Genomic DNA, 22,205 nt, shown 5'->3' with positions numbered 1-22,205 from the left:
TCGAGTTATTTCGTATAGGAGTGAGTAAATGAAATAAAAAATATATTATTCGTTTTCACTTCATCATATGATAGTACAGTATAAGCTACAACCAGCTGAGTTATTTCACAAAAAAAAGTTACAGCCAGCTGAGTTATTTCGCAAATAAAATAGTTACAGCTAGCTAACCATGTGTTCCGAGCTGCGTCTCGCAAGCCGTCGGATGCAATTGTGAGATACAACACGCATGACAGATGGGATCGTGGGCAAGCTGACACACCTTACTGCTGTACCATCCATCCCCTCATCCCTCTTCACATTCTCGTTCTTCTTTTTTTTTATAGAAAAGGAGGATGACCCCCGGCCTCTGCATCTGGGAGATGCATACGGCCACTTTATTAATTATTCTCGAGGACCTTACAAAGTATTACAAACAATATACCTGAAACTATCATCGTGGCAACATATGCCGCTCCTCTTATCCATATGATGTAGGGATGCTAGCTGGGCCACTACCCAAACCACTCACCTAAACCTAACATTCTCGTTCTCCTCCCGTTCCTTTTTCTCCATTCCTTCTTCGATCCATGGATTCATCCCAATTTGTTGCTAGATCCTGCCCAGGGTGGAGGACGGGGTGAGAAGGGGGATTTGCGGCGGAGTGCGGTGGCTGCAGGTTCTCGGCGGCGGCAGGTCCTCCAGCTTGACCACACGTTCCTGCTGCTCGCTGCCGCCGTCCATTGGATGGCCATGGAGCTGGGCCCCTTTGAACTTGAACGGTGGCTCTCCTCTAGGTAATATCTGCTCTTCCCCTCCTTCTCCTTCCTTTCCAGATGCTTGGTCTGCTAGGCTCCAGCAATGGCGCGGATTTTTTATTCTTTATGGAGATTTCCTATGGCTATGAGAAATTTGCTCCTTCATGTGAATGCGAGTGGCTGCACAAATCCATCCAGCGTCCTACCCATGCATCAGTAAAGTTGGGAACGTGATTCTATTGAATGGCAAATCGGACCGAGGCTAGGGCATGCGTTCCAGCCGCAGATTCTACGTCCCCTAGCAGCGAGGCCGCGAGGCAAAGTGGTCGCCTGCGAGGTCACCGAAGAATATGAGAGATCCGTTTCGTGCTGCTCTCTTGTTTGTGGCACTGGGCCGAGAGCTGTGCCGTCGGGTTCGACAGCCATGTTCTTCATAATGTTCCTCGTCGTATGTGGCACCGTAGTAGGGATGGGTATGACCGTCTTACTACTCTCTCATCATCCTTTGCATTCTTCTCTTGTTGGGCACAGTATATATGTACTTTAAAAGTTCATTTACTTAGGCTGTGTTCGGCAATAGTCTGCTCCTTCGCCAGGGAGCGAAGCCGATGGAGCACCCATCTGACTGCTCGCCAAAATTGCACTGAGTGCCGCTCCGCTCCGCAGTGGAGAGATTCCGAACGACCTTTTAGTTGATCCATTAAATTTATTCAGAGATAAGGTTGAGTTACTTAGTTCTATGAAATTATAATTAGGACCATAAGCTCATACATTTTGTTGTTCATATAAGGACAATTTGTAGGATATAAATTACAGAGTTATTTATCTTGCCATTGATGTGCATTGTGTTGCTTTAGGGAATTGAGCTTCTATATTTTCTCAGTTGACATTCTGCCCAACTTTGATTATTGTCTCTTGAACACATCTATATTAATTATATGAAGTGTAGTATAGCAAACGGTGTTAAATATTTCTTTGTCTTGTAGAGAGTCCACAGGTGGAGGCAGGTCGTGGGCTTCCTATTTGCTACTGTGGCAGCTTCCACCTATGTAATGTGCTACAACTTTGCATCATTCCTACTTTCTGCACACGACTGATTCGTCACAGGTATGCTTCCCCTTATAGTTGGATAAAAGGTGTATTCTTTCTATTTGTTGTTACCATATGCTCCCTCCGTTCCCAAATATAAGTCTTTATAGAGATTTCAACAAGTGACTACATACGGAGCAAAATGAATGAATCTACACTCTAAAATATGTCTATATGCATCCGTATGTTGTAATCCATTTGAAATGTCTAAAAAGACTTATATTTAGGAACGGAGGGAGTATTAGCATGTTACATTAATGATATGTGTTTTTAAGAAAAGAAAAAAGGACACCGATAACTGCCACACGTGTGGTGTATCGGGTGGTTGTGCTGCACACCTCGTGTGGCATGGAGAAGAACCCGCCCGCACGACCGCGTTCGGGCGCGTGCAGCCACAGCCCGCACGTCCGGTGTGTGGTAAAACCGCCCACACGTCCGGGCCAAACGACCGCGCTGCCCGCACGACCCAGCACGCCAGCCGTCCTGGGCTCCTTCCGATCCCCAGTCCGCCCTCCCGCCATTGTCTCGCACCTCTCGATCCCCTACCTCCGTCGCCTTCCTTCTCTGGTTGCCATGGCAACCAGAGCAGATCCCTAGCGCCTTCTACGTGCAAACAGCAAGAACGCTTTTTGCGGATTGTTGATGCGTTCTTGTTCATGCAGTGACTAAAAGCACAGTGGCAGAAAAGAAAAAGCAGAAGAATGAATCACGAAGATGGCACTGATCCTTGGCTTTCTCAAAGGCCGGAAACGCCACCTTGGGATGCAGCAGAGTACACTCAACTCATTTCTTCAGGGCCATTGCTGCCACTACTAGAGCACTACGCGGGCATCGGTACGATGCATGATAAACAAAGAAGAAACAGTTGCCATGTTCGTGACGATGAAGATGTCATTCTACTTATGTCCTACAATCTATTTTTAGCAGGTTCTTATGACCAAACCACAATCGGGGGGCAGCATGGCAAGTTTCGTCACAGGGCGCTAACGCTGACAAATGTACGGGCAACCAACTTCAGCTAGCTAATGTGGCAAATCAAGGTAACGCATACGAAAAAGAAACTTGCTGTTGTGGACATGAAATTAAACTTGCAAGGATGGCAAAAGACTCACGAGAAAAATGTAGGACCTTCATGCAGCACGTGGCATCAGGCGGCAACCATGTACCTCCATCAACGTCGTACACAGGTGAGTGCATGAAAGTGAAGTTGTGGATAGTGAGTTAGGAGAAAGGAACATATATGACAGCTGCAGTTGCCATGCCTGGACAGCTTCAGTTGCCATGGCTGGACAAACTGCAGTTGCCATGCCTGGACAACTGCAGTTGCCATGTATAATCAAATGTGACTGCAATGTCTAAACAACCGTGGATGATAAGTGTGAACAAATCTATGTGGCATGGTTGGACCACTACATGTGCCATGTTGAACAAACTACAGTTGCCATGCAATGATCAACTGCTACCATGATCGCAGGTTGTTACGGTGGAACCACATCGGCAAACGTCTCATGGCAAGCTTCACAGTTGAAGGAAAGCGCTATTGCAGATAGAGCACATCAAATTGGAATGACAGACCACACAAGATCGGTACATGCGGCACAACAAGGTAAAAAATAAGTGAAAACAGAAAACAGTACTGCATTTGCTTTTATGGGGAATAACATGTGAAGAAAAGTAGATTTGTAACGGTGATGGTGGAAAAAACAAACAAAAAATGCTACCAAGTGGTCGTGTGCAAAGAGTCGTATATTGTCTTCGAGATTTGCCAATTGCTATAAGAGTACGTGCAAAATTCATGATTGTTCACATTTGCGTATTGAGCTCAAGCCTAGAATACAAGTTTTGATGCTAGAGTATACTGGTTGCCATGTGTTTGGCAACAGTAGTTGCCATGTATGTTGGACTGTATCTGCCATTGCTATATGCTGCAAGTTCTGATGCTGAAAAACGCTGGTTGCCAGGTGTTGGCAACAGTAGTTGCTTGGACTATATCTGCCATTGCTATATGCTACAAGTTTTGATGCTAAAAGACGCTGGTTGCCATGTGTTGGCAACGGTAGTTGCCATGTGATTGGACTATAGCTGCCATTACTGGAGAATTACAGTTGCCATGCATGGCCATATGCAGATTCACGGCTTGCTGTGTGAATGATGTCATGCAAAATCACATGCAGTTGCTGTACTCCGTTACGATAAACATGACATTCAAGCAAAATCTTACGCTCGTACCTGATTTTTTATTACAGGACCTTCAACTACAATTAACAGCGGCGGGGACATCTACTGCGGGGAGCTCTGAGCGCACGGAAGACGCGTTCCACCAGCCAGCCAACACTCATGCCACAAACAATGCCGAGTCAGTGTCGGAAATGGCAATCGTGCCAGCAATACCGACAAGCACACCTGTGCACACCAGCACAAGCAACACTCAAGCAGATGAAACAGCCGCCGATACTGAAGTGAATGATGAAACCGATGACGAAGCACAAGGGGATGAAGATGGTGGGCAATCAGAAATCATGGTACCCCAGCCCCCGTATCTTGGGCAGAGATTTGATTCGTTTGAAGATGCAAAGGAATTCTACCAGACATGCAAAGTTCCATGGGTTTGCGGTCAACACCGAATACCATAGGAAAATAAAAAAAACTAACGAGTACAACAGAGGTGAGATGAGGTGCTACAAGGCACGAAGAAACAAGAAGGGCAAAGGTGATGCACCTGTCGTTCCGGAACAAAAGAGAGGTATCATTGTCAAGACGGAATGCCCTCTCCGGTGTAAGCTGAACGTAGATGGAGCACAGTGGGTGGTCACTGAATATTTTGACGAGCACAACCATGAGCTAATAAAGAAGTTTGACCTGGTAAAATTTCTGACCGCCTACAGAGGATTCACCCCTCTCGAGAAGAAATTCATAAAGCTGCTACATGATTGTAACACCGGTCCATCAAGAATGGTGCAGATACTCTCCCTCATCCACAACAAAAAGGGGTCTCTGAGTAGCATGCCCTACATACCAGCAGACGTCACAAACCTAAAGGCAAAGTACCGTAGAGAAAGCAAGTTGGCTGACATAGAAGCCACGATAGCCTACTTCGATGAGAAAGCGAAAGAAGATCAAGATTTCTTCTACAGGATAAGATTGGATGATGAGGACCGTGTTAGGAACATGTATTGGGTGGATGGTGCTGCAAGAAGAGCCTACAAACATTTCTGAGACTGCATTTCATTCGACGCGACATATCTCACTAATATGTACAAGATGCCATGCGCTCCATTCATAGGAATAAATAACCACAATCAGTCATTGCAGTTCGGATGCGGGCTCGTTCGGAACGAAGACATGGATGGGTACACTTGGCTGTTCAAGACCTTCTTGGAGTGCATGGGTGGACTTGCTCCGATAAACATAATAACAGACCAGGATTTTAGCATGCGTGCAGGCATAGAGGTCGTTCCGTTGGCAGTGCACAGGCACTGCAGGTGGCACAATATAAAGAAGGCTGAGGAGACGCTAGGACCGTTCTTTGCTGACCGTCCAGAGCTGCACAAGGCATTTGAGCTGTGCGTGGACCATAGCTTGACGGTGGAGGAGTTTGAAAGGAGCTGTATGGCTATGATTGAAACATATCAAGTCCAAGACCACGAGACGCTTGCTAGCTTGTGGGAGAAGCGAATGTACTGGATGCCGGCCTACTTCATGCAGTGCTTCTTCCCGTTTCTGCAGACTACACAGCGCAGTGAGGGGTTCAATGCTGTTTTGAAGCGGTACATGAGCCCTGGCAACTCATTGCTACAGTTTGCCAAGAAGTACACCGCTTTGCAACAAAAAATACTGGGATCCGAGCTACAGCAAGAAGCAAACACCGCGCTCAAGTAGCCAAAATTGCTAACGTATTTACCAATGGAGAGGCAGATGAGCAAGATATACACCAACAAGATTTTTAACAAGTAAGTCAGTTGTGTTACAATCTTATTTGCACAATCATGAAGGTACTAGGTCCCATGTAGAATGCAATGCAGTTGAAATGCTTATTTGAAAATGATGATTTTGTTGAAAAGTAGCCATTAGGTACAGAGTAACCATGATATGTAGTTGCCATGCTTAATGAACTACAGTTTGCCATGCTCAATGAACTGCAGTTTGCCATGTTTACTCAACTGCAGTTACCATGTTTGCTCAACTGCAGTTGCTATGTTTGATGAACTGCAGTTGCCATGTTTAATGAACTGTAATTCCACTGGCCATGATGGTATGGAATGTAAATGCCAAAATGAAGTTGTTATGTAGTTGCCATGTTTAAATGAACTGCAGTTGTCATGTTTAATGAACTGCAGTTGCCATGTTTACTCAACTGCAGTTTCCATGTTTAATAAACTGTAGTTGCTATGTTTGAACGAATTGTAATTACATTGGCCACAACAACAAAAGGTGCTAAAAAAACTTCACACAAGAGTTTAACAAAACCAGACAGAACTTGCAGATTCCAGGAAGAAATAAAGTGTGCCAGCATGTACACGGCTTTCCAGGTGGACGAACATACGGTCAAGGTGTGTTCTATCCTAGGCATGTCGGATTCAGAACCTGAAGACCTGGACAAGGGAAGGAACTACTTTGTGAAGGCATCGATAAGCGAAGGCGAATACTACTGCCAATGCTGCAAATTCGAACGGGACGGGATTGTGTGCTGTCACATTCTAAAAGTAATGGACGTGAACGCGGTGACACGAATTCCCCGCCATTTCATAAGTCGGCGATGGAATTGGGACGCTGACGACGCATTGGCGCCGCAAACATCAAACGCAGTTTTGGCCGTGCATGACGAGAGACCAGAGTCAACCATGGAAGCCGTGAGGCACGTTGTGTTGACAAAGAACTATGCTGACCTAATTGATGAAGCGTGCAAGAGTGATGAGACAGCAAGGGTCGCAGAAAAACACAGGACGGCCCTCAAAAGAGAGCTTGATGAGATCAAGAAGAGGAAAGCTGAGGAAGCCTTACACAGGTTCCCCCGCACATCAAGCGTGCCTTCGTCCACAGGGCCATCATCTGAAAACTCGGAGGTAGGATCTGGAACAGCAAGCACACAAACACAGGTTAGGAACCCGCCCCGTTCCATCACAAAAGGGCGTCCAAAAGAGATAAGATACAAATCGGGATTGGAGATTCAAGCAAAACACAAGAAACCAAAGAAAGGGACGGGCAATCCGTAAACAACATTGGAGCACTGTGACTTGGTCCATGGTGACATTTTTTTGTAATCTAGATGTTCTAAATTTTGTAAAAATTGGAGAATGACTCTTCAGGGGCATCAGAATTTGAAGTAAAAATGCCATGAAGGAATAGCTACAGTTGCCACGTGTATAGCACTAAATTTGCCATGTTACTTGAACTGAATCTGTCATGCAATTTCTACTGAATCTGCCATACCATTTCTACTGAATCTGCCATGCCATTTCTATTGAATTTGCCATGTTATTTTTACTGAATCTGCCATGTTAGTTGTACTGAACATGTCATGTTAGTTGTACTGAATCTTCATCGCGTAGATTTCCATGTTCAGTCAGCGCATTTTAGTCACACATATTGTATTGTGGTGCAAACTATGGGAAACAAGCTGAAACGGTCTCGTGCAGCAACCGCACAGGTTACGGCTGCGTGATCAAACTACCATGCTAGCCGGTACAGTTAGCAGTGCAAAAAACCCAAAAATCCAAACAAGGAAGAACGATAACTTTCACTAACCATGACCGATTAACTACATTTGCCATGTTTTCAGACATCAAGGACGCATTCAAAACACCATACTGGTACTACCAACCCACAAGCGCATAATAATACTGAAAACACATAAACGTATCTGCTGTCACACCTAAGTAGGTTCACATCCACACATATATTACAAATTATTTCAAATGTCACTCACACGCCACCACTGTATACTAGGCTACGGGGAGATGCAGTCATAGCATATTACACGGATATAGTTTTGAAAAAACAAGGTAATACCTTACATTCCTCGGCAACAGAATGTAAGGTGGGCGTTCGGTATGGAGCACCACGTGATCACTTGTACTTCTTGGCGGCTTTCTTCACAGCTTTCTCTATGAACTCACGTGCGTTGGACCGCGTGTTGAAATCTTCATTCATCAACCAGTTCCATGTGTAAATTTTGCGGAGCTCGACGACCATTACAGCTGTGACGACAGGAACCCGTCGACCTTCCCACTTTGCAAGGTATTCCAACGTGTGGAAGCCGTAGTCGTGCCTAAACAAGAAAAGAGTCAGGTTAACTCACAAGAACGGAGAGAAAAATCGTAAACTTCAATTCAGAGGTGACAAAAAAGGGTAAGCATTGGTTTAGAGGACACATGAAGAAAAGATGAGAAAATACCGGTTTCCTTGCTTCGTAGTCGCCACGTACTCAATTGGAAAATGTCTGATCTGGACCTTTGAGTTTTCATAGTGACGGTTCCATGTCTCTTTGAGGTTGTTGATGAAGTATTCAGCATGCGTAGTAAGGTCTGCATCAGCTTCTGAACGTATTGAATCAAGCACCTCAAAACGTTGGTTCTTCAGGTCAAGGCAAATCACGTAGTGGTGACCACACTTGTCATGTGGGTCCTATGGTGCAAGCTCCTGGAACATGGGGAACAAGACCTGCAAGCAAAAAATAAAGGAAAAGAAGAAGCAGAGCTTACATTAAGAATAAAAATGATGTAGTTGGGAAAATGACGTGTAAAGATATCACCGGTTACACTAACAGGCACGTGAGTGACATAAAAGCAGCAAGGGGTCCAAGAAAAGTAGACCAACGTATAATGTTTAGTTACAGTAGGTAATTAAAAGAAGTTGCCATCCATGTATGAGCAAACCTGCCATGTATTTTAGTTTGAAGTTACCACATAGGTTGTATTAAGAAAAGCAAATCAAAAAGTCATTTTACATGGCAGCTGTTGCCACATGAAACAGCTGTCACAAAACATGGTCTAGCCCACATGGGAAGCATAGCTACTGGCAAAAAAATACCATGGGAGGAAAAAATGTGCAAAAAAGGAAGGAGTACTCACACATTTCTTCATTGTGAGCTTGAAATCACCATGCGCAGCAAAATGCTTCCTCAGAATTTTGTGGTGGAAGTCACCATCCCATATTTTGCAGGTCACGCTGTACTGCATGATTGTTTTGTCGGGAGACATATCCATATGCCTGTTGATGAAGTCAATCCCACATGCAACTACATTCTTCGACATTTTACCGAGTCGCCTCACAGACTCGGCAAGATCACCCAGGTCAACGTACGTCGCATCACATTGTATGATCTTGGTTCTGTCCAAACATGAGCTGTATGAAAATGATATAACATGAAAGAATCATGTCTACTAAGTAAAAAAAGAAATAAAACGTAAACGGAGCATATTTAGAAATAGCAAAAAGATGAATAGTAAAAAGAGCAAAGCAAATGAGAGGTTTATGTGGGTGTGGTCATTACGCTTTCAGCTCCTTCATGTGCTTGCTGTTGGACCTCGCATTTCCAAAGCGCTTGACAATTTCGTACAGCTGGTTCTGATCCTTTGTGGCCTTGATTTCCGGCTCATAATCATCCGCGGGTGGTGCGTGAACTACCATGTGCTGCCTCACAGAACCAGGGGTGGCACTTCTAATGGTATCCTCAGATACCGACTCAGCAGGCACGTTGGAACTTGATTGCCCCTGACCTCGTGAGGACCTTCTCTGCAATGCTGCCTCCTTAATCCTGCGGTAAGCTTCATCAAGTGACGGCGTAATCTCCTCGGGGGTGGCTGCAAGGGTCAAACAAGTGGGTTAGGAATCCTTGGAAACAAAACAAATCTAGTTTGAAAGAAAAGTTGCAGAATATGAAATATAGGCACAGAAAGTAGGGAGTTGCCATGTGCAGGCAATTCCAGTTGATATGTGCAATGCATTGTAGTTGCCATGTAACAACAACTACAGTTGTCATGTTGTATCAACTCCAGTTTCCATGTGCTTGCAGAATGGAAAATGCAGCATGGCAACAGAAAATATAGGTGACAGCGTGCAAGCAAATCCAGTTGCCATGTCCATTAGATAACATTTGCCATCACAAGTGAGAACCCAAAAAAAATGCTTGGGACAAAAGTCAGACTAAAAAGATGTATACACGAAAATGATAAACGCATAAGAAATGTACCTTGCACAATCGGCTCTGTGAACTTCACAGCCTTCTTGCCCTCGACCGTTGGTTGCGCCATCATTGGGGCCATGCCTGCCGGGAAAGCAAAGGCAACTGGTGAAGGATCTTGCACCACTGGTTCATCTTGACTGCGATCGATGGCAAGGCTACAGCTCGGTGGGGTGAAGGCCATTGGGTGCCTCTCCTGCCTACTGGCCGGACTGCGAACAACTTGCTGGGCAGAATCCAAGGGTGTAAGATCAACAAACATTTCTGCATCAGCCGCTGCAGAATCATCGGGCTTATTCGTAGGGCGGGGCGTGCTGTCAGCGGTATCAGTCGCAGCTTTCTTGATAATCTTCTTATTTGGGCTGTAGGGGACACCGATGTTGACTGGGAGCGGCGAAGTGCACAGATTTAAGCTGGGGTTAACCACGGCAGGTAAAGACGCAGTCTGCTCCGCACGTTCACCTCCGTCAGTCGTGCCCGCCTTGCCACCTGGGTCGGTTGTACTCCGGTCTTCCGTTCTCTCCATAACATTGCTTCTGGCAGATGGTGGGAACAGTGTGGACGTAGGCACATAACCAGAGTCATCTCTGCTGCTCCTAGCTACAGCCGACGCGTTGGGTATATTTGCAGATTGCTTGCAGGGGCTACGACGCCTAGGTGGAAGACCAGCTCGCGTAACGGTCACCTTAGCAACCTCTGGAGCACCAGAAGTTGGAGCTGCTGTGCCAAGAGTCTCACCTGTGGATGGCATATCATTATGAACTGTCGCCTCAGCCCCTTCTTTCATGGACGAAGAAGTGCCACCACCCACGCGCTTGGAATCCGTGTCAGATGAGCGGGAATCTTCCTTGCTTAGGTTGATCTCGGGGGCGTCCACTTCAATACTTGCTGATCGGGTGGCATGGCTCACAGCAGCATCCTTCATTGCCAGCAGAGTGGGCAATATTTCAGCAGTCCTGGCAGATACCGACTCGTCACTCCCAGATGTACGGATGCCTGCTGTCGTAGCCTGCACATCTGCAACCGGCGGAGATGCTCGGCCGCTTGCATCAGAGCTAGTGGGAACAGTGGACGCTGCAGCAGCAGGTTTGTCCACTGGCGCCTCATGAACGTTTGAGTTGCCACCAGTCGACAGCTTTGAGTGTATGCGTTCGAGTGGGTCTCTGGGGTTCTGCTTGGTCACGCGTGTGGTAGTCTTCTTCACCCTAGAAAAAAAACACACGAACATTGTTAGATGAACAACTGATAATTGCAAATGTAGGTGGAATAAGAGTTGCCATGTGGCCTAGTTAGCAGTTGCCATGCAGAACAAGCAGGAGTTGCCATGGTACACATCTTAAAAAATGTAAGAAATGTGTGATGTGCCAGGACTGCCATTTCAAAACTAGGTGTGGATGAGTGCACAAACAAAATGGAAAAGCTGGTAGTTGCCATGTAGGTGGAATAAGAGTTGCCATCTTGACTAGTTAGCAGTTGCCATGCAAAACAAGCAGGAGTTGCCATGTAGTAAAAAGAAATAGAGCATGGGAGAAACAACAGTTGCAATGTGGGACTGATGGCAGAAGCCCATGTGGCAAGCTGAACAGCTGCATTGAAAAGCAAAAATATAGCAATATGGCGATGAAAAAGAACAGGGATAACCTACTTCTTGACTGTCTTCCTCAAATCTGGCAACACGACAGGATCACCGGTGTTGGACGTCGACGTACAAGGAGATGACCTAGTGGAAGGCGTGTCACCAGCAATAGGGGCACCCTTGTTCAATCGAGCAGAAACACGGGTTGGCGTTGGTGCTTGTTTCTTCGTAACTGCTCGTCCACCAGCTGTCGCCTCACTGCACATATAAGAAACAGGCAAAAAAAGGTGCCAAGTGTCAGACACGAAAATCGTTGCCACGCTTAGCAAAAACAAATTGAAAAAAGGGGTCAGTCTGTTCGAGAGGAGAGACAAAACAAAACACTAAAATAGAAGTCAAACCTCCTCCTAGCAGCTAAGGGATCGGTCCTAGGTCTCTTGACAGGATAGCCCTGCCCAACATCCTCTGGATCCCTCCCCCTCTTTGAGGGCGACACCCCCTTGCCTCTCGCAGTTGTATGTTCTTTGACTTTCTCCGGTGAGGGGACATCTGGTGCACCCTTGCCCTTCTTACCACCTGCACGAACTTCAACATGTTCATCATCGTCGGTGTCATGATGCCCGTTCTCCATGTCATCGTCATTGTCCTTGTCAAGAGCAGCATCTCCATCTAGTTCATCTTGTGTGTCCGGAAGCTCCTGTGAGCTGTTGTAGTCGTACCGACCACGGTAACCAGTTGGCCGATGTGTCCGTTCTACAACAAAAGGAGGGAACTGCCTCGCAACCGCGTCGCGGTCAGAGCCATTAAGGGACGTCCAACCCTCAACCAACTTCCCGAGCAAGCTGGTCATTCTGGATGCAAACTGCCCAATTAGATGCTCAACAGGTGCCCTCGCCTGTGCACGAAACAAGAAGCAGCAGTAACCAACCCGTATTAAAGTCACGTGCACAAGATCAAAATAAACCAAACACAACCATAGATATATATCCTTGATTACCTCAACAGGACAAGACGGAGCTGAGTGCACGCCCATCCACTTTCCAAAGTTTTGAGGCCCACCAAACACGTTGTAGTCTATAGCATGCTTGGCCATCAGCTGAAAAAAAAACAAAAAAACAGCTAGCATGTAAAGAGAGAAAACAATGAACACTAACTAACAGTTCATGTATTGCAAAAAATAAAAATAAAAAAGAGGAAGAGGATAGAAGTTTCAAAGTCGACGGCAGAGTTGCCATGTGGGGTAAGACATGGATACCATACGCAGACAACCATGGCTAGCAAGGTAGTCATCTCTTGTTAGCCACGAACGGTTGCCGTATGGGGATTTTTCATATGTTATGCAGCGTCAAAAATGAAAGAATGCCGTGCAAAGAAAGAAGCCAGAACTAACCTGCAGTTTCCCGTATTTCGTATCAGTTATCTTGTCCGCGGCAAGCACAACCTTGACATCATCGTAAGTCCACGCAGAAACAGCGAACTTGTGTGGAGGCGGCGGGCCTCCTATCCCAGTAAAGTCCACAGTGGACAGATCAAGACGATCGACGTATATGAGCTGATGTACAACAATGTAAAAAGAAAAAAAATATCAGTTGCCATTATGGTATTTTGCAAAAAAAGAAGCTAACGTATGTTCCTTCAATCATCAAGTTGGAGGGCATGAAGAAAGAAAAGAGTTGCCATGTATTTTTGTTAGTTGCCATCTATATGTGTAAGTTGCCATCTAGTTATGTTGGCAGTTGCCACAATGTCACCATCATGGTTGCCATGCATACTCAAGGAGCTAAGAGTGTTTGCAAAAGACTAGTAGAAACATACCATTAAATGGAGTCGACAACCCTTCTGGTACATCTTGTTTGAGAATGCATCATGCAGGAAGTCCGCAATGAACTTACACCAATTCATGTTCTTCACATCTTTCAGTTTTGCCTGCACGACACAAATTTCAGGACAAGAAGTTGCTGCATCAGAAATCAAATGAGAAAACATCAAAATACTGGCAATGACTAGCTTACAGATGACATAGGAGTCAAAAGATTGAAGGAAAAATAAAAGTAGTAGAGATAGAGCATTAACCAGGATGGGGAAGCATTTGTTGCTTGGGCGAAGAGATGTGGTTGGCGCAAAAACAGCTGAGATCAGGTACATGAGTAGCTTCATCTTGAAAACCTCGCCATGGGTTGTCATCCCCTCCAGTGAATTTGCCAGCACGGTCGTGTTCGACATGGATGACAACCCAGAAAACAAACGGGCAAACAACGTTTCCTCAATCTTATTATTGACCTCATACGGGACTTTGATCTCTCCATGGGGCACACCCAACGTGCAGAACACGGATTCCTCGTCTAACGGCAGTCTTCCACGTCCCGGAATCACAAATTCCCTGGAGGCTGGCTCGTAAATCTCACCGAGCCAGTCGCATACAGGGTTCACTAAATTCTTGCACCGAACATCCATCAGAACCTACATCCCCATCTCAGCAGCAACTCCCTTCTGGTCGTCGGTAAATCCCTCGGTCAATATAGTCAGGCGTTCCTGTGAAGCCCTATTGCGATTACGTTTCTTCTTCTGCAAAACAGAGAAATGATCATTTGTTGCCATGTTTCACCATCATGAAAATTTAGTCCCTATCAGACGATTGCAAACTCAACATGACATTGAAAACATATGGGGGAGGGGGGTGTGGGGGGGGGGGGTGGACAGTTACCTCATCGCCGTCTGTTGTCTGTCCAGTTGCGCGATTCTGCCGAGGTAACTCCATGAAATCATCATCATCGTCTTGATGATCGCCGCGAGTCATTCTGCTGATGTAAGAACAAAGCAAAAATGTCAGGGTGAAAATGAAAGTATGAAGTAAGCAGTTGCCACCTAACAGAATGTACTTGCCACAAAGGCTCAATTGAAAGTGGCAAAAAGTACTAGGTTGCCATATATTGTGGTAACATATAATGTGGTAACTCACACTCTGTCCTCATAAAAAAATGAGTTGTCATATATTCAAAGGCGAATGTACTAGGTTGAAATTGCCATGTTAAAATGCAAGACAATTCAAAAAGCGTTGAAAACATCTACTGAACAACATGTAATGTGGCAACTCACAAACTGACCTCATATTAAAAAATGAGTTGCCATGTAGTACGGCCAAATATGTTCAGATATCACAAGTCAGTATGGCAAACACAAAAAGTGAGTGTATTGTACAGAGAATTTGCCACATTATCCTGCCTATATCATGGCAACAGCCTTAGTGTGTTAACAGAAATACTTGCCACATGGAAGTCATACTGTGCGGCAACTGACACATTTGATCAGGAAATTAGTTGTCATCCAGTGCACATAGTTGCTGAAACTGCCATGACTACCTATTTACTACACTTTATCAGGCCTACAGCATGACAACAGCCATAGTGTGTGCACACAAATAGTTGCCACATGGAAAACATATTTGTGGCAACTGACACAGTTGATCAGGGAATTAGTTGCCATCCAGTGCAGGTAGTTACTGAAACTATCATGTCTACCTTCTTACTGCACTTTGAAATACAACTACCTAGATCTAGGGTTCACTGGCAACTATCATAACCTGAAATTCGTCAACAAAAAACTTCCTGCACTGCTCGCAAATAGCATTTCGAGACAGTACATAACTATGAACACCCACACCCCCTACGATTGTCCAACAATAAATGTGGCAACTAAACACATTGGCTTCATTAAAAATCTACAGTTCATAAGGCAATTTAACAAATGTTGAAGTTGCCATGTTAACGCAAAAGAAACTAGAAACAAAAAGGGACACATACTACAATGCACAAACATATAATGTGGCAACTGACACCCTGTCCTGATATAAAAATGAGTTGCCATATCTTCACAGGCAAGTGTGATAGGTTCAAATTGCCATGCTAAAAGTGCAGGACAATTCAAAAAGAGCATAAAAACATCCACCACATAGCATGTAATCTGGCAACACACACCCTGACCTCATATTAAAAACGAGTTGCCATGTATGTTCATATATCACAAGTCAGAAGGCAAAACGCAAATTCAGTCTACAATACAGTGAATTTACCCCATTATGCTGCCTACAGCATGGCAACAGCCATTGTGTGTTCACAAAATTAGTTGCCACATGGCAAGCATGTTTGTGGCAACTGATACGGTTGATCAGGAAATTAGTTGCCATCCAGTGTATACAGTTCCTGTAACTACTATGGCTGCCTTTGTAATTCACTTTGAAACACAACTACCTAGATCTAGGGTTCAATCCCAACTATCAAACCCTGAAATTAACCAACAAAAAACTTCCTGCACCAATGGCAACAACATTTCAAGGCAATGCATGACTAACAACTACAAAAACGCCGGCTCAAATTGAACCGCAACACCCGGATGTGGTTGCGGACAGGGCGAGCCACACCAGCATCACTGCCACCGCGGCAGCGACGAACCTGCGCAATGCCATCCTAAACGGCAAACACAGGACTCCGCCGCCGACGGGAACGCCGGAGCACCGCGATTACGCCGTAATCACTGTGAATCTCGAGCGGAGAAATGCACCGCAGAGGGGAGAGGGGAAAATGCAGGGAGGAATGTCAGCGTGGGGAGGAGCATTACCTTCAAGCTGCGGGCACTCCGGCATAGACTCTCTGGTCCGGCGAGCCCCACCGACGACCACGAATGCCGTCGACTCTTCCGCCTCCGCCGCCTCCTCCTTCTATCGGCTTCTCCAATCGAATGAACTGCTGCAGATGGTGGGTTGGGTGAGTAGAGAAGTGGGGGGAGTAAATGGAACCGCGCACGATGGGGGTGTGAAGTAGGGAGCCGTGCTAGACGGCAACCGCATTCGGGCGACGCGTGCGGGCGCAACCGCAGTCCCACCGCACGCCCCCGAGTGGCAACCGTTGACCGCGGAGAGGAAACCGGCGTGCGGGCGACCCCTCTTACACACCACACAATCGACTTGTCCTACGTGGCACACGAAATCAGCCAGATCGTGTCAAGATTCGTGCAGCAGCTACTGGACGGCGACGGATGCGTATGCGCGAGTTGGCTAACGCCCACACGTGTGGGCGTTAGAGGCTTGTATTTATTAAGTGAATTTGGACCATATGTGTTAATTGATATGCAATAGAGTTTCCGCATGTGTTGTACGTGATGCCTATAACACTGGAGCTTTTTTCATTGTTCTCATCAACTGAAAAGGCTAGGATAGAAGAGCTGTTACCAAGAACATAAAACTCACTAAAGTTCATGTCTGAATGTATTTCAAATAATAACAATGTGACATGCTTCTGATAGTGCTAACGTTTGACCCTTATAATAAGTGCCCTCCTTATATTGATCGATGTCATGTATTCTTTCTATATCTCCGCAAACGTAAATGGTTTACTTGGCGATTCTCATATTTTCCATTCAATGAGTTCAGCAATTTTGCTATTCCACTTTTACTAGTGCAGAGTATATATAATATAAAAGTTCCTATTCAAATTAGTAGAATATACTTACCAGGTGTTAGAATTTCTAGATATATACCACAATCGTCGCACTAATACTTGTCAGTTTCCTCTGTAGTTAGTTTTTATCAATCATTACATGATCATTTGAACATTTTTGTGTAACAGATCTATTATAGCTATTGTCGTGAAAAATAAACTAAAGTTAGCAACCCGAAGAAACTGATAGACATAAAATAATATAGATATGGTTCCATTATAACTGATATTACTCAGTTGTCACTACAGGCTTGAGAGTCTCATTTTCCTCAAGAAGTGGTGATATCATATCTGAGAAGTTTGATGCATTACCTAACTTTTCTGGGTTTTATGCCACATTCCAGTAAGTTCTCGTAATGTTCTCCTTTTTAAAAAATGTTTCTAGCGCTCCTTATGTATTGCTATCTATCTTGATCATTTTTCATAAACTTTCTTCTGTCGAGTGCCTGCATATATGGAGTTAGTCGAGTAAAAAATATATATGTTACATTGATGAATAAACATGAGTCATGAATCATTTGTTGATCAATAATAGAAGATAGTGTTCCATAACTGAAAGGAAGTTCTCAAGTTTTGGCTATGCATAGAACTGCATATATTCTTGAGGCACTGCTTGACTTTAGGCACAACCCTATTAAACTTATGACAAATCTATTAGATTTGTTTGTAAATTACAGAGGGTCATGTAACATTATTGGACTTACTGTTTGAATTTCTAGGCCATTGTTTAGGCCACAATAATTACATCCTCCTTTGAAAAATAAGCAAACATTCCACATAGTCTCGCTCTGGTTTCATCACCCCTAAAGAGGTCAAGCTTGAAAAGTGTTAATCTTAGCCTCAATGGTGGAAGTCTAATTAAAGTTTCAGTATGCATTATGCACTTGCTCTATTTAGAAGCAGTCGTGTGGTAATATGAAGTTTTTTTTGTTACTATCGATTCGACATGCTTCATTTGGGTGAATAATCCAATGACATGCAAATTTGGTGATTAATTTCTTCACGGTTAGAAATATTAATTATATTATTTCAAACTATAAAGTATAGACATACCTAAGCATTGTTTAACTTTATCTCCCTGTTTTTGCGTCGTGTCCTTGGTAGCAAACTCGGAGTTGTAATCTTGAAAACATTCTGATGGCCCTTTCACCCCCGTAACCTTTGTATTGTACGCAGAAAAAGTAATTTCATTTCTCAATGGGTGATACTTTGTGGATTCCACAACCCGAAAAAATAATTTCGTTTCTCAATGGGTGATACTCTGTGGATTCCACAACTCTAGAAGTGTTGTATGCATAAATAGAATTTACATTTTCTTTCATCAGTATAAGTGTATCAAATTCCTCTGGGTAGTTGTGTGATGTTTTAATGTTGATAGTCACATGAATTGTTTGGGCATGTCAAAGCAAGCAAAATATTATTAGCAATTGTTTGTCTAAAACAGTAGAACAATCTGCAAATGAATATGTAATGAATAAAAAATTTCATCCATCAAAATCATATCAAGGCTAATAAGCTTATCGGTTTTAATCCCGCATTCTCAGTACTTTAACTTGAATGTTCTAGTTTGTCATGTTGTTGGTAAGCATTATGCTTCTTGCACACCATAGTTTTTTGGCTGCAAAAGGAGTCAAAAATTGTTAGTCAGTTACCAATGCATCTTTTGTCCTGATAAGTGAATTAATTAAAATATTTACAGACCTTGATGATTCAGTGAGAGGCAGCTCTGAAGATCTGTCCTGACTTCGTCGGTCGTCCTGTTGCGGTCACATTGCAGTTTCGGCTGTTTGTCTGGCATCGCAGAACTCAAATTTGTTGGTGGTGCTCTGGTCGGGTAGCAGATTTGTTCTGCAGTCTTCGATTTTATTGGTGTTACGCTGCCCGGGTAGTAGATTTGTTGTGCAGTCTTCAATTTTGTTGGTGGTTCTCTTCCTGGGAAGTAGATTTCGGAAGACCTCGATTTTGTTGGTGGTGCTTTGGTCGGGTAGCAGATTTGTAGACTTTGATATGTCCAGATTTGGTTGACTCCGACTCTTGGGCATCTGTTGGATGTGGTCGGCCGAGTGTCTTTCTATTTTGTTGCCTTGGCTGACTCCATCTAGAGTTTCTTTTTATCTAGAGTCCATGTGGAGACGTGGAGTTCTATTGATTGAGTCCCTCCAGATAGGATGGACCGGATCAAGAATTTGTACGTGTGTTGTTAAAAAAAGAATTTATACGTGTCCTATGTCAACACGTTTCTGCACTTTTGTTTATTTCCGAGTTCCTTGTCTATACTTGTAGGTTGTCCTTCTAATCAGGCACATCCGGACATGTGAATCCGATTGATATAAGTTTGTCCCCAAGGGATGTACACGTGCCTTTTTTATTGGAAAGGCTGTATACGTGACACATTATAGCAATTGTACATGAATAATATTGTGCGGTAACTTTCAGACGTTTACCTTTTTTTTCTGTTTTTTCTAAAGGTCCTGTTGCTATCGTGACAACATAAAAGTTCAATACCACTGTTGCATATATTTTACGACGTTACGTAAAAACCTTTAAATCTTAGCCGTTGTTATTCTAATCGAACGGTGTAAACAATATTATCATATGTGGATGAACATGATGGCTTATTTGACTCTTGTTTTAAGTATATAAACCTTTAAATCTTAGCCGTTGTTATTCTAATCGAACGGTGTAAACAATATTAGCATATGTGGATGAACATGATGGCTTATTTGACTCTTGTTTTAAGTATATAATAGATGATGTGATGGACAAGACCCATCCGTTAGCTTAGCATAATGATTGTTAAGTTTTATTGCTATTGCTTTCTTCATGTCAAATACATATTCCTTCGACTATGAGATTATGCAACTCCCGGATACCGGAGGAATACCTTGTGTGCTATCAAACGTCACAACATAACTGGGTGATTATAAAGATGCTCTACAGGTATCTCCGAAGGTGTTTGTTGGGTTGGCATAGATCGAGATTAGGATTTGTCACTCCGAGTATCGGAAAGGTATCTCTGGGCCCTCTCAGTAAATGCACATCATGATAAGCCTTGCAAGCAATGTGACTAATGAGTTAGTTGTGGGATGATGCATTACGGAACGAGTAAAGAGACTTTGCTGGTAACGAGATTGAACTAGGTATGAAGATACCGACGATCGAATCTCAGGCAAGTAACATACCGATGACAAAGGGAATAACATATGTTGTCATTACAGTACGATCGATAAAGATCTTCGTAGAATATGTGGGAACCAATATGAGCATCCAGGTTCCGTTATTGGTTATTGACCGTAGAGGTGTCTTGGTCATGTCTACATAGTTCTTGAACCCGTAGGGTCCGCACGCTTAACGTTCGATGACGATTTTGTATTATATGAGTTATGTGATTTGGTGACCGAATGTTGTTCAGAGTTCCGGATGAGATCACGGACATGACGAGGAGTCTCAAAATGATCGAGAGGTAAAGATTCATATATAGGACGATAGCATTTGGACACCGGAAGTGTTCTGGGGGTACCGGGTACATATCGGGTCACCGGAAGGGGTTCCGGGCAACCCCCGCAAGCTATATGGGCCCTATGGGCCAAGAGGGGAAACAAACCAGCCACAAGGGGATGGTGCGGCACCCCATATGGCTGGCCAAATTGGAGAAGGAAAGGGGAAGGAGGAAAGGAAAAAGGGAATAGGATTCCCCCTTCCCCCTCTTCCCTTCCTACTCCGAATAGGAATAGGAAAGGGGAGAGGCCGAATTGGGAGGTGCCCAAGTAGGATTCCTCCTACTTGGGGCGCCCCCTTGGCTGCCTCTCCTCCCCTCCAACCTATATTTATGAGGGAGGGGGCACCGCTAGAACACACATCAATTATTCCAGGCCGTGTGCGGTGCCCCCCTCCACAGTTTACGCCTCCGGTCATATTCACGTAGTGCTTAGGCGAAGCCCTGCACGGATCACTTCACCATCACCGTCACCATGCCGTCGTGCTGACGGAACTCTCCCTCGACACTTTGCTGGATCAAGAGTTGGAGGGACGTCATCGAGCTGAACGTGTGTAGAACTCGAAGGTGTCGTACGTTCGGTGCTTGATCGGTCGGAACAAGAAGAAGTTCGACTACATCAACCGCGTTGTCAAACGCTTCCGCTTTCGGTCTACGAGGGTACGTGGACACACTCTCCCCCTCTCATTGCTATGCATCTCCTAGATAGATCTTGTGTGCTCGTAGGAATTTTTTTGAAATTACATGCTATGTTCCCCAACAGTGGCATCCAAGCCAGGTCTATGCGTAGATGATATGCACGAGTAGAACACAAAGAGTTGTGGGCGGTGATCGTCATACTACTTACCACCAATGTCTTATTTTGATTCGGTGGTATTGTTGGATGAAGCGGCCCGGACCAACCTTACATGACCACGTTCATGAGGCTGGTTCCACCGACAGACATGCAACTAGTTTCGCATAAAGGTGGCTGGCGGGTGTCTGTTTCTCCAACTTTAGTTGAATCGAATTTGACTACAGCCGGTCCTTGTTGAAGGTTAAAACAGCAAACTTGACGAAACATCATTGTGGTTTTGATGCGTAAGTAAGAACGGTTCTTACAAGAAGCCCGTAGCAGCCACGTAAAATTTGCAACAACAAAGTAGAGGACGTCTAACTTGTTTTTGCAGGGCATGTTGTGATGTGAGATGGTCAAGACATGATGTGATATACGTTATTGTATGAGATGACCATGTTTTGTAGAAGTTATCGGCAACTGGCAGTAGCCTTATGGTTGTCGCTTTATTGTATGAAATGCAATCGCCATGTAATTGCTTTACTTTACTTTACTTTATCACTATGCGTTAGCGATAGTTGTAGAAGCAACAGTTGGCGAGACGACAATGACGCTACGATGGAGATCATGACGGTGCTTTGGAGATGGAGATCAAAGGCACAAGATGATGATGGCCATATCATGTCACATATTTTGATTGCATGTGATGTTTATCTTTTATGCATCTTATTTTGCTTAGAACGGTAGTAGCATTATAAGATGATCCCTTAACTAAATTTCAAGGTATAAGTGTTCTCCCTGAGCATGCATAAATTTCAAGGTACAAGTGTTCTCCCTGAGTATGCACCGTTGCGAAAGTTC

The 22,205-nt window shown here is 44.4% G+C and overlaps 1 long non-coding RNA gene across 4 annotated transcripts; it reads left to right on the top strand.

Moving 5' to 3' along the window:
• The first annotated feature begins 426 nt into the window (after positions 1–426).
• LOC123180815 (uncharacterized) lies at positions 427–19,502 on the top strand. Of its 4 annotated transcripts, none has more exons than XR_006491256.1 (7): positions 427–773; positions 1,721–1,841; positions 2,486–2,657; positions 2,748–2,863; positions 2,949–3,010; positions 3,298–3,429; positions 4,070–5,208. It is a non-coding gene; the product is annotated as an uncharacterized lncRNA (long non-coding RNA). The 4 variants fall into 4 exon arrangements; XR_006491257.1 differs by having other exon boundaries at positions 428–773; positions 2,751–2,863; positions 2,962–3,010; XR_006491254.1 differs by having other exon boundaries at positions 429–773; positions 2,751–2,863.
• The last annotated feature ends 2,703 nt before the right edge of the window (positions 19,503–22,205 follow it).

The sequence above is a fragment of the Triticum aestivum genome, chromosome 1D (genome assembly GCF_018294505.1).
Source record: "Triticum aestivum cultivar Chinese Spring chromosome 1D, IWGSC CS RefSeq v2.1, whole genome shotgun sequence".
NCBI classification, from domain to species: domain Eukaryota; kingdom Viridiplantae; phylum Streptophyta; class Magnoliopsida; order Poales; family Poaceae; genus Triticum; species Triticum aestivum.
The sequence above is the reverse complement of the archived record's forward strand: the minus strand, read 5'-3'. Positions and strand labels throughout refer to the sequence as shown.